At 43.4% G+C, this 10,077-nt stretch overlaps 1 protein-coding gene across 1 annotated transcript in view; it reads left to right on the top strand.

Annotated features, from left to right (window-relative positions):
• Nucleotides 1-1,179: 1,179 nt before the first annotated feature.
• Nucleotides 1,180-10,077, top strand: part of zbtb46 (zinc finger and BTB domain containing 46) — a 60,096-nt gene continuing 51,198 nt past the window's right edge. The window contains exon 1 of the mRNA XM_025901962.1: nucleotides 1,180-1,518. The gene's annotated coding sequence lies outside the window, so the exon portion shown is untranslated. The remainder of the gene's footprint in view (nucleotides 1,519-10,077) is intronic.

The raw sequence follows: 10,077 nt of genomic DNA, 5'->3' as shown, positions 1-10,077 counted from the left end.
GGATGTTTGAATAGTGGAAGATGTTAGGATGAACCTTATAACTGAAGCAGAAACACAGTGTCAGGTTTCAAAGTTTGTATTGTACCGAATGTTATCTACACACCTATGAATGTGAAAGTCAGTGTAATACATATCAGCCAGTCGGGCAGCACAAGCTGGACCGTGATGCCCTGCCTGATCTTATGACACCTGCAGTTTATCTCAACACCCTTTGGAAGCATCTGACTCCAGGTCCAGCTGGACTAAACAAGAGTTTTCAGATAAATAAATAAACAGACAAACCTCACCTATTAAGTGTATGTTCCTCATAATAGCAACATCTGTGCTTTTGCATTTTGAATGAATCCATTTTAGTAGTAACAGAGTATTTTTACATTCTTGTATTGACGCTTTTACGTAAATAACAACAACAAAAAAAGTCTGAGTGCTTCTTCCGTGTCTGAGAATTTCATCTGTTCAGTCAGTCCATCTGTTGACTCTAAACCCACCGATGCAGACCTGTACTTTAACGGGAAGTACACTACATTCCAATAAATGCACTGTTTGTTTTGGACTCGCACAGAACTTCTCACATCTGTCCCCCCTACCTTTTGTGTTAAATGTTTGCCACCTCATAATTTTCCCCAGAACTTAAAAGCATGCAATGAGAAGAAGAAAAAAAAAAATCCATCATGTGTGAAAAGGAGAGCTCAGGCTGAAAGTGGAATTACCCCTGACTTTTTGCCAAAAAAAAGAGACACTTGAAGGCCTGAGCATCACATGTCTGTCATAGGTGTTTTCCAGTCAAACTGTGTCAAACTGCAAAAGCCACTCTTGTTTTTGTTTTTTTGTTTTTTAAATCTTGACTGATCGGTGTTTTCTTGTTGTTGCCACAAGAGGGGGTAAGTTACAATAATCCCCCGGTCACTACTGAGCCCTATGGCAACAGACGCACAAGCTAGAAGACCCACAGGGGCTCATCACAGCCCCACTGCTTACATCATAACGCATATTATTATTACTATTATTACTACTACTATTAGTATCATTATTATTATTATTATTATTATCATTATTATTATTATGGCCGTTTCGGAATCATTTTACATTAAATGGATATAGGCTACACATAGTGCGTTCACGCTGTCTCATTTCCTGACTGTCCAGAGAGACAGCGAGAGGAGATACGGGGACACGGAGAGAGAGAGCGCGTAGGGTTAGAACTGAGAGAGAAGGGGAGAGAGAGCGAGAGAGAGAGATAGACATGAACAGAAGAGGAGGAGGAGGAGGGGGAGGCTCCTGATACCAAGACACGGAAAAGCAGGGGAGGGAAAGAGAGAAAGAAAAAGGGGCTGGTGGAGGAAGAGGAGCGGGGAGTTGGAGAAAACGGGGAATAAGACTTACAGAAAGCATACAGAGGAGAGGAAGGAGAGTACCTAGTGCTTTGGACATCCCCTCCTTTCTTCTCTTAGGCTGTCACACCAGATTGGACTCCGAAGGACCGACACCACGTCCACCCCAGACCCCATGGGGTAACAGGTATGTCTGACTTCCTTATATTACTAGTAGCCCTTTAAAAAAATACAGCGTTCAGCCTCTCTCCCTTTGGTAACAGGTTTAAGATTTCATTGAGACGCGGCGGATATCGCAATATTTCCATGGCTTCGGGCTCTATCTTACCAACAATTAGTTTTCTGCCTCACGGAGCCATCGCGTCTACAGCTGATAGTTGGTGGGCGCACAGGTTGGAGACATGACACAATGCAACTCTTCACAAATCGTGGCGCTATAGTAGTTGGGCATCGGAAAAGCTACTGTATGAAGGCCTGTCTGTCTGTTTTTTCTTTCTTTCTGTTTTTTTCTCTCTCTCAGTGCTTTTTAGTCCAGTCCGTCGGCATCATGTTAGCCACGCAGAGTGTATTTTGACAGCGATATACCCGACCGAGTGAGCAGGCAACAGTCTGAAAGTACGCCTACCTGTTCCATACGTGACAGCCAGCTGTCTATTGCGCTTGTTGATATTTGGAGAAGCTGTAATTTGTTGAATGGATACGCATATTAAAGCCATATTTCACACATTAGGCGGCGAATTATTAAAAAGATAGACAAAAAAAAATCTATTCCTGTCCACTTTGCTGTGTTTTTCCACATGTGTTTGAACATACTACCAAACTGCTTCAAATCCAAATGTATATTACTCGTATAAATGGGTAGTAACAAATACTTTTTTCATTGTTAGCACGCAGGAAGAAAATGCAGTTTCCAGTTTGCGTAATTTTCGACTGGTTTTGAATAAAAGCCATGCAACACTTAGTCAAACGTGTCCTTTTGACTTTTCGAAAAAGCCCATCTTATAGGTTAGGCAGGTGTATGTGACACTTGCCGACACATACATCATTTTTCTCTTGGGGTTAGTGTCAGCTCCTCGAGTTTGACGAAACCACCGGATCCTGCTGAAATTTTTTACAAAGTTTTGAAAAGCATGACATGATATCGTCACACTGATTGGGGTGTGGGGGGATTGTCAAGCGCACACGCCGTACCAGAAAATACGAGTGATGCTCCGTACAGCCGTCTGGAGGGGATTCAAAATGAAAGCGCTCTGAGTCTGGAAGACAAGGGCTTAAACCCTCCTCCTTCTCCCCTCGATTAACCTCCGTTTGGGGGATTTCTCCAGCTGGAAATTTCTGCTGCGTCAACACCCAACCCTAGAGTACCAGACAAGACAGAGGGGGGGGATTTTGTTTGCAGATGGTGCTCTTGGGTATTTTTTTTTCTTCTTCTTTTCTTTTTTTTGTAATTGTTGAGGTACAGCTGATCATCATCTGATCCGCGTTGAGAGTTGAAAAGAGAGTGGCGTCAAGTGTTTTCTGTTTATTAAAGCTGAAGCGTCTCTCCCGCTCGGTCTGTCTCCAGTGCTGTGGGTACAGTGTATGTCTGCTGTCTGTGTCTGCCCTCTCAAACCGGTCAGTTCCGTCTTCCTCCATTTTCTACCATGCTTACCATGTGAGAGGGGAACAACCCCACTTCATTCACGCTCTGTAAAGAAAACGGCGGTGGGCGCCTGGCTGTCGTGCATCCCCTGCACAGCCAGGTGAGCGCTCAGCAAAGAGATCTATGCATTGCTCTAATCACTGTCCATTATCACAGGGGATTTCAAACTTTTATATAACATAAGACAAACTTAGACTGACGCTGGGATTTATTCCTCATGAGATTATTTTAATTGTTTCACCTTGTTATGTATAACCTACATCAGTTAAAGCCTGTTTTTTCTGATGAGGCAGTAGCAAAGTTACAAGTTACAAAAGTCAGCGAGAGAAGGCTGAGAAGACATACACTTGGGCTTTTTTATGCTAACACAAATCAAACAAAAACACTGCAGATTTAAAGCGTGCCCTTTTGGCTTATAGCTTTGTAAAGCCAGTTAGATCTAGGTCTTTTCCTCTGTTTGACATCAGCTAACTGGATCTCTGGGATTAAGAGACCATCAAGCCATTTTTCCAAATTGTCTTAGGCCTCTCTCTGGATTTGTCTGGTTACTTTGTCCTTCCTACTACTCAGTTAAGAGTTGGCGCTTGATATGATAAATCCTCCAAAGTCTTTTATTCAGTAATTCAATTACTGTAGGCTTGTCTGTGTGTGTTTGTGTGTTTGCATGCATGCCGTGCACATTTTGCAAAGTCCTCATGAGGAGGTGAAAGCCTAATTATCTTCTTTTAATGCCTACAATCCTCAGCTGTTCTGGCATTCAAACACATTTCAATATGCCATCCATACTGTCACCTTAGCTTCTTCCAAAATCCTGTCTGTGGGTCCTGACATGACATCCCAGTGGGGCTGCTTCCCTAAAGTGGGGTTGTGTAGTATCATTATTGAGAACAGTGGATGTCAGTGTTTCTGTGTATGAGTGTGTGTGTGTGTGTGTGTGTGTGTGTGTGTGTGTGTGTGTGTCTCTGCACCTCCATCTGTGTGTTCCACGGGGAGAATATAATACAGACCAAGACAACAGTTACAAGGATGAGTGGAGGAGGAGTGTAGGCGAGATCGGCCGAAAGATGGAAAAAATATTAGCTGCGCGTGTTCTTGTGGGACTGCAAAGCAGGATTTGAAGCACTTTACACTTGTGCATTCTCTCATGAATGGACCTTTTGAAGTTGATTAAACAAGATTAAGTGCATCAGCATGACTTTTCTGTCTTTTTCTCGGTTGAAACCAAAGTTTCCCATCGTGTTTGCTGGAGGCTGGCGGAGGTTGTTGCACTGAATAATATCCACACGCCGCAGCAGATTTTGGACATCTGTGGGAAACCGTGAGGGTGTGGCTGTGTGTGAATAGAGGGTGAGAAAATGAGAAGGAGGGTTCTTGGTTTGGGTGGTGGTCAGGTATGAAGCTCCACACTATGGCCTCTTCATTGTGTGCGTGTGTGTATGAATGTAAGCCTGTAGCTGTGTAGGTGGTGCTCGGGTTGTGGGCTGAGCTGTGTGGTAGCGACTTCAGCTACGCAGACCCTGGGGATGCAGTGTACTACACCCTCACAACATTATGCGCGTGTTCATATAAACAGCGTGACAATACTCTATACAGTAAGTTTATCTAATTTACAGTACATTTTCCCGAAAGATAGATCAGTGCTCCACAAAGTCACATTTGTCCCTGTTAGCAACCTTGTACTTGATTCATCTCCCTGTCTCTATCTCTCCCTGCCAGTTTTCTCAACCCGATTGCCCCTCAGAGCTTACTTGTTAATGGGAACACCTGTTTGGTTAATACACTGCAAAATGAACCGCTTACTCTGGCATGTACATGTCTTACATGACACAACACATCTCTCTGGAGTTTTGTGACAACTCTGTTTCCTACCTGTTACATCGTGGATATTATAATTCTCACATCTATTTCATTTTTAGACAGTTTGGCACATATTAACCCCCCACCTCCCCCTACCCATATCTCCACCGGTTCCATCCCCCCATTTCGTAATAGCTCCCGAGGCCCTTTAGCTTAACTGGTTCTATAGCTCATTGTGCAGGGATGAATACAGGTGTTCCTAATCCCCATGGGGTTACACGGATGATGTGGGGGATGTGTGTGCATCCGTGTATTTGTGTGTAACAGCTGGCTTCCCTTTCTACTCATTTGACATGCTCTATCTGCCCCCAGCAGAGAGAACAGGTGAGTTTAATCCATCCCCACCCCAGACCCGCACACATGTGCAGAATTGCTCCCTACCTCTCACATATATCTTAATATTTCATAGCATTGTTTGCGCTCACTCGGTCACCTGCTTGTGCAAAAGGACGTCAATGAAAATAACAATCTGTTTAGTTCCTTTCTTTCGTTACTTTGCCCCTGAATCTTAAATTAAAAGATCGTTTCCAGCTTTTAACCTTTTTTTTTGGTTTTTTACAATTCAGAAGAAAGATTCAAGTCCTGAAGGAAAATTTAAATTTGATTGCTGCTAAAAATAAATGCAAGGGAATTTTGAAAATTTTTGCTTAGGAGCTGTTGATATTGCAAAACACCTTTTTGGATCACACATTCCTGAGAAAACAGATGACGGATTTCACTTTGCGTGCTCTCACCAGGGTGTGTTTTTCTTTTATTTAGGAATGTGGAGCAGATCGGCTTTTTTTCCAGGGAGCCATCATCACACAATGCTTATCAGCATCATGAGTAATTTTCTGGAATTGGCAACATTATCTAACATCAGTTATCAATTGCATCAATGCGCACATTCGGGCCAGCCTGTGGAAACCGATCAGATCCTCTCCATTATTTCGTCACCGCACTTCTAATTGTTGCTTTAATATTCTGTGCGTTTTCACTTGCTCGGAAGATGTCAAAACAAAATTGCAACAAGTGAAGTGATGATGGCAGTTTTGCACGTCAGGTAATGCAGGCCGGTTAGATAACAAACACATATTATCTTCCAGTTAGCATTCTGTCTGTTGGTAATAAACAAACAAGAGACAAAACAGAAATTATATCTGTTTTCTTATCCCTTTAAGCTTGCTTATTTACACTACATATTTCTCTGTCTCAGGCAGTTAGCAACTGTGCCCTTCATGTTTTTTCAAGCTACAGATTACCCCATGTTTTAGGATATTCTGACTCAAACTTTTATATCTCTGTGGGAAGTATGAAAAAAAATCAGCTTTTTAGAGTTAATCTATCTTTTTGCATCCAAGTTATTAAAAAAAAAAGGACCGATCACAGTAATTTGCAAAAGAATGACACACAAGAACAACGTCTGCATTATGAACCTGTGATACTGTATCACCACACTCTAGTAATGAGCTGACATGGGACTGATTAGTGTTGTTGTTCGCATGATTTGCTTTTGTTGACAAAAAACATAATATTTTATCTTACCCAGACTTTCTTACCTCTTTCTAGATTATTAAATAATTTCTGCCTCATTTGCAAATTGTTTTACTCGCCCTTGAATGTTTCCAATTGTCATTTTTTTGGCTCAGTCTCATATGTATATATGCTGGGTAGGCCATCCTTAATGCATATCTGGCGTGGATGAACTGGTAAACCAGTGAGAAAATACAGTCTGCACGAGCGGGCGCGCTCAGTTGAATTATTTTATCAACAAGATAGTTGGCGTCCTCGTCTCTCCACTTTGCAGAAAGGTCACCGTCTCCTTAGTCAAATTTATATAAGCCATTAAAAACTTGAAGGTTTTTGGGCTTAGAAAAACCTCTTTGTTGAGGTCTGGAGTTTGCAGACTGTTGAAAGCTTCATATAAGTACATGGTTGTTAGTTGTTATTTTCCCAGTGAAAGAGTTTGTCTTTTATACACATAGTGTGAGCATTTGATGAGAAATTGAGCGGCTTTGAGCAAATACATCTTTAGAAACAGTCAACTAGCCTCGGGCTCTGGCTGGTGAGAGATTTCCATATCAAAGCTCAGGTGAGAGAACGAGACAGGGGAGGCAGAGCGAGGAAGGAAAAGAGGGAACGTGAAGGAGAGAGAATGGGGAGGGGGGTAACTGTGTTGGAGGAGGGGTGGTGGTGGTGGTGATGAAACAGACATTCATTCCAAAAGCGCTCTAGCCCTTGTTATTCTGTCGCTTTTTTTTGTGCAGCACAGTTTAGTCTGTGTGTGTCAGTGCTGTCTGTCTCAATCTAAACTCCTGCATAAAAAAAACACACACGCAGAAAGGAAGGTTGGCAGGACTCACATACAAACCAGCACCTTTCTGTACTCAAATACCACACAAAAACTGTCTCTACAACCTTATGTTGACTGGCTCTGACCGCAGAAACAGTGTGTGGAGCAGAGAATGGTTCTCTCCCACTAATACTGAATAACATCTGACCTGTAAGCTTCTGCCAATATTTGGATCTCAGTTTAATATTAGTACTGTAGCATAGCGCCATCATTTTCCCTGGAACTATTTCTCTTCTTTAGCTATAAGTATCAGACCTGACCCCATGGAATTGATGGCGACACTCTAATTAATGGATAGAGTTTTCGTTTGACGCTTTCAAAGATGTGTGTGCGCCTCCGTATGTGTGTGCGTGTTTCTGACGAACATTATTCAGCTTTGTAGAGTTTTGTAATCCAGCCATGGACTCAGGCTAGAGTGCTAAAGTGCTGCTAACAAGGCCTGTTTAACATTCTCTCCCCTGCTCAACATACAATTATTCCACTTCGCTGCCATTAACATGTACAGTAGGACTGGGCTTTTAATTGGCCTGATATGACTAATGCCAGATCAACTTGGATTTGCTAATTAGTTTTTGCTTTAAAAGTGCCATCAGGACATGAAATATTCATTGATGTGAGGTGGAGCGAGGACTGTGGGTGGTATTAGTGGGATATTAGTGGTATAGGCAGGCTGCTCGAATGTGCTGGGAGAAGAGATTGAACCTACGTTGGCCTGTTGTGGTCGGTTATTCATACTTTGGGTGAGGTGTTAGTTTTTTCGTCATAATTTCAGACACCCACACGCACACACAAAGAGAGACACGCACACAGATTCATTGCGCTCACGCACGCACGCACGCACACCACCTCCTTTCTCAACATCACAAGGCCACCTCGTCGTCTCCAGCCTCCACCTCTTCTCTCTTTCTCTCCTGCTCTCACTTCCCCCTGTGCCCTTCTCCCCCTTCCCATTATTTCATCTCCTATTTTTTTCTTCTTGCCTTCTCATCTCACATCCTCTTCTCTCCTAACCTTTCTGCGTTCCTTCACTTTGCCCTAGCCCCCGTCCTCCCCGCGCCCACCTCCCCTTGCTCCGTCCCAGCTGTATCAACCTGGCTTTTTTCTCTCCAGGCCTCTTCTTCCTCATCCTCTCCCTCCGCTTCCTCCTCCTCCTCCAAATTCTCCTTTTCTTTTTTTCCCCTCCCACTCCTTAATCTTCCACCTCTCCTCCTCCTCCTCCGTCTCTCCTCCACCACCCCCTCCTCTGCTGTAAGTGGGCCAGGTGCCTCATGTGGCCTCCCCTACTCCATTTCTCATTTTTACCCTCCCTCTACTCCTTTTCTCATTTTTACCCTTTCTCTGTTCCCTTTCTCATTTTTATCCTTCCCCTTGACCCTAGCGCATATTTATACATTCTGTTAATATGAAAAGTTGCAGGGTCCAGTTTTCTACCAAATACACCAACAGACTTAGCTCTGATGCGGTATTACCTGTGAAGATAAGCCGTTCAACTTGCAGTAAGTTTTCTGCAGGACTGGAGGAAGTTATTTCACTTCAGAAAGGTTTTAACAAAGCTTTTTTTTTTGTTCCAAAACCCCATCCTTTGTGTGTTTACATGTGAAATTCATAAATCAATGAAACAAGTGGACCTTTGTCATAGTGGCCGTACATTTTATGGGCTCTTCGGCGTCAGCGTAGTTCCCTTTATGAACAAAAGAGGTGAAGCCAATCCACATGGGAACAGAAGTGAGTAGGTTCACATCCCTTTTTCGGTGGCAAGGGGCAAATTTCCCCAACGGCCCTCTCACCACTCTTTCCAACACCGCATTTTCAAACATGTACAGGCACACACACACTAACTGAAACATGCATATGTAAGCGTCATTGTTGCTGTCTTTTTGTTCTCTTCGAGCATAGTGAGATGGCATTGAGCTTTTCACCTCTCTCTCTATTTTTTTTCCTCACTCTTCCTCTTTTCACTCGTTGCCATTCTGTCTGCCTTTGTCTGTAGCTGGCTCTATCCCCGTGCCCTCATCTTTTTTACTCTCTCTTTTTCACCCCCGCATCCCTCCCTCCCTCCCTCCTGTCTTGTATCTCACCTCCCCCCTCCTGGTTGTTTTGGTGTGTGTGCTGGTGTGTCATGAAGGGGGTGGCAGTTGATTGGTGGTTGGTGGTTTGGACAGACACCTGATACTGGCACTGGCTCACAATGTGGGAATGTGTGACTTCTTCAAAATTAGGTTTCCGTGGTGGGTGTTGTCCTTAGCGATGGTGAGCACTATGGTGAGAGTTTACACAGTGGTCCTTTTGTCCTTCCCTCGCTCATTGTGTTTCTTATGCCTTCTTCTCTTTATGAATTTACAGTTCTTTCCATTGCTGTCCAGGGGTCGGGGAGGTGGGCGGGCAAGCAGTAGTTCCAAAAGCCTGCAAGCCATGGCAGCAGTCAACAGGTGACAGTCAGCGTCACATTCAACTTAACGCTGGCTGAGTGAAGAGACAGACAGATAAGCAGGGAGGGGGTGACAGAAAATGAGGTATCAGGACCGAAGTGAGGATTGAAGCGAAGCGTTTGTCTGATCAAGCCTCACTTTTCGTCAGTCACAGTGGACATAATGGCCTTGAGCCACTCTTCCGTCAATGCAAATGTCCTTTAAAAAGTCCCTTTTTATAAAAAAAACAAAAAAACCACTTACATTCCAACAAAAGAAACTTTACTTGAAACTTTACCTTAAATCCTCTCCTTTTTTTGCAAGAAGCTTTAGGAGGTATGCCATTAAAATGGAGCAGTTACTCCATGCGCAGCACAGCAGCGAAACAAGGAAGACAAAGAGTGTAATTGATTTTGTATCTTCACTGATTACTCTAAGAATTTAGTCAGAAGAGGAGCTGCAGCCTTTTTGTTGAAGAGGTAGAGCCTCCATATCAATGCTATGCAT

The sequence above is a fragment of the Oreochromis niloticus genome, linkage group LG20 (assembly GCF_001858045.2).
Source record: "Oreochromis niloticus isolate F11D_XX linkage group LG20, O_niloticus_UMD_NMBU, whole genome shotgun sequence".
In the NCBI taxonomy this organism is placed as follows: Eukaryota; Metazoa; Chordata; class Actinopteri; order Cichliformes; family Cichlidae; genus Oreochromis; species Oreochromis niloticus.
Note: the sequence above shows the minus strand (reverse complement) of the source record. Positions and strands in the feature narration are given on the sequence as shown.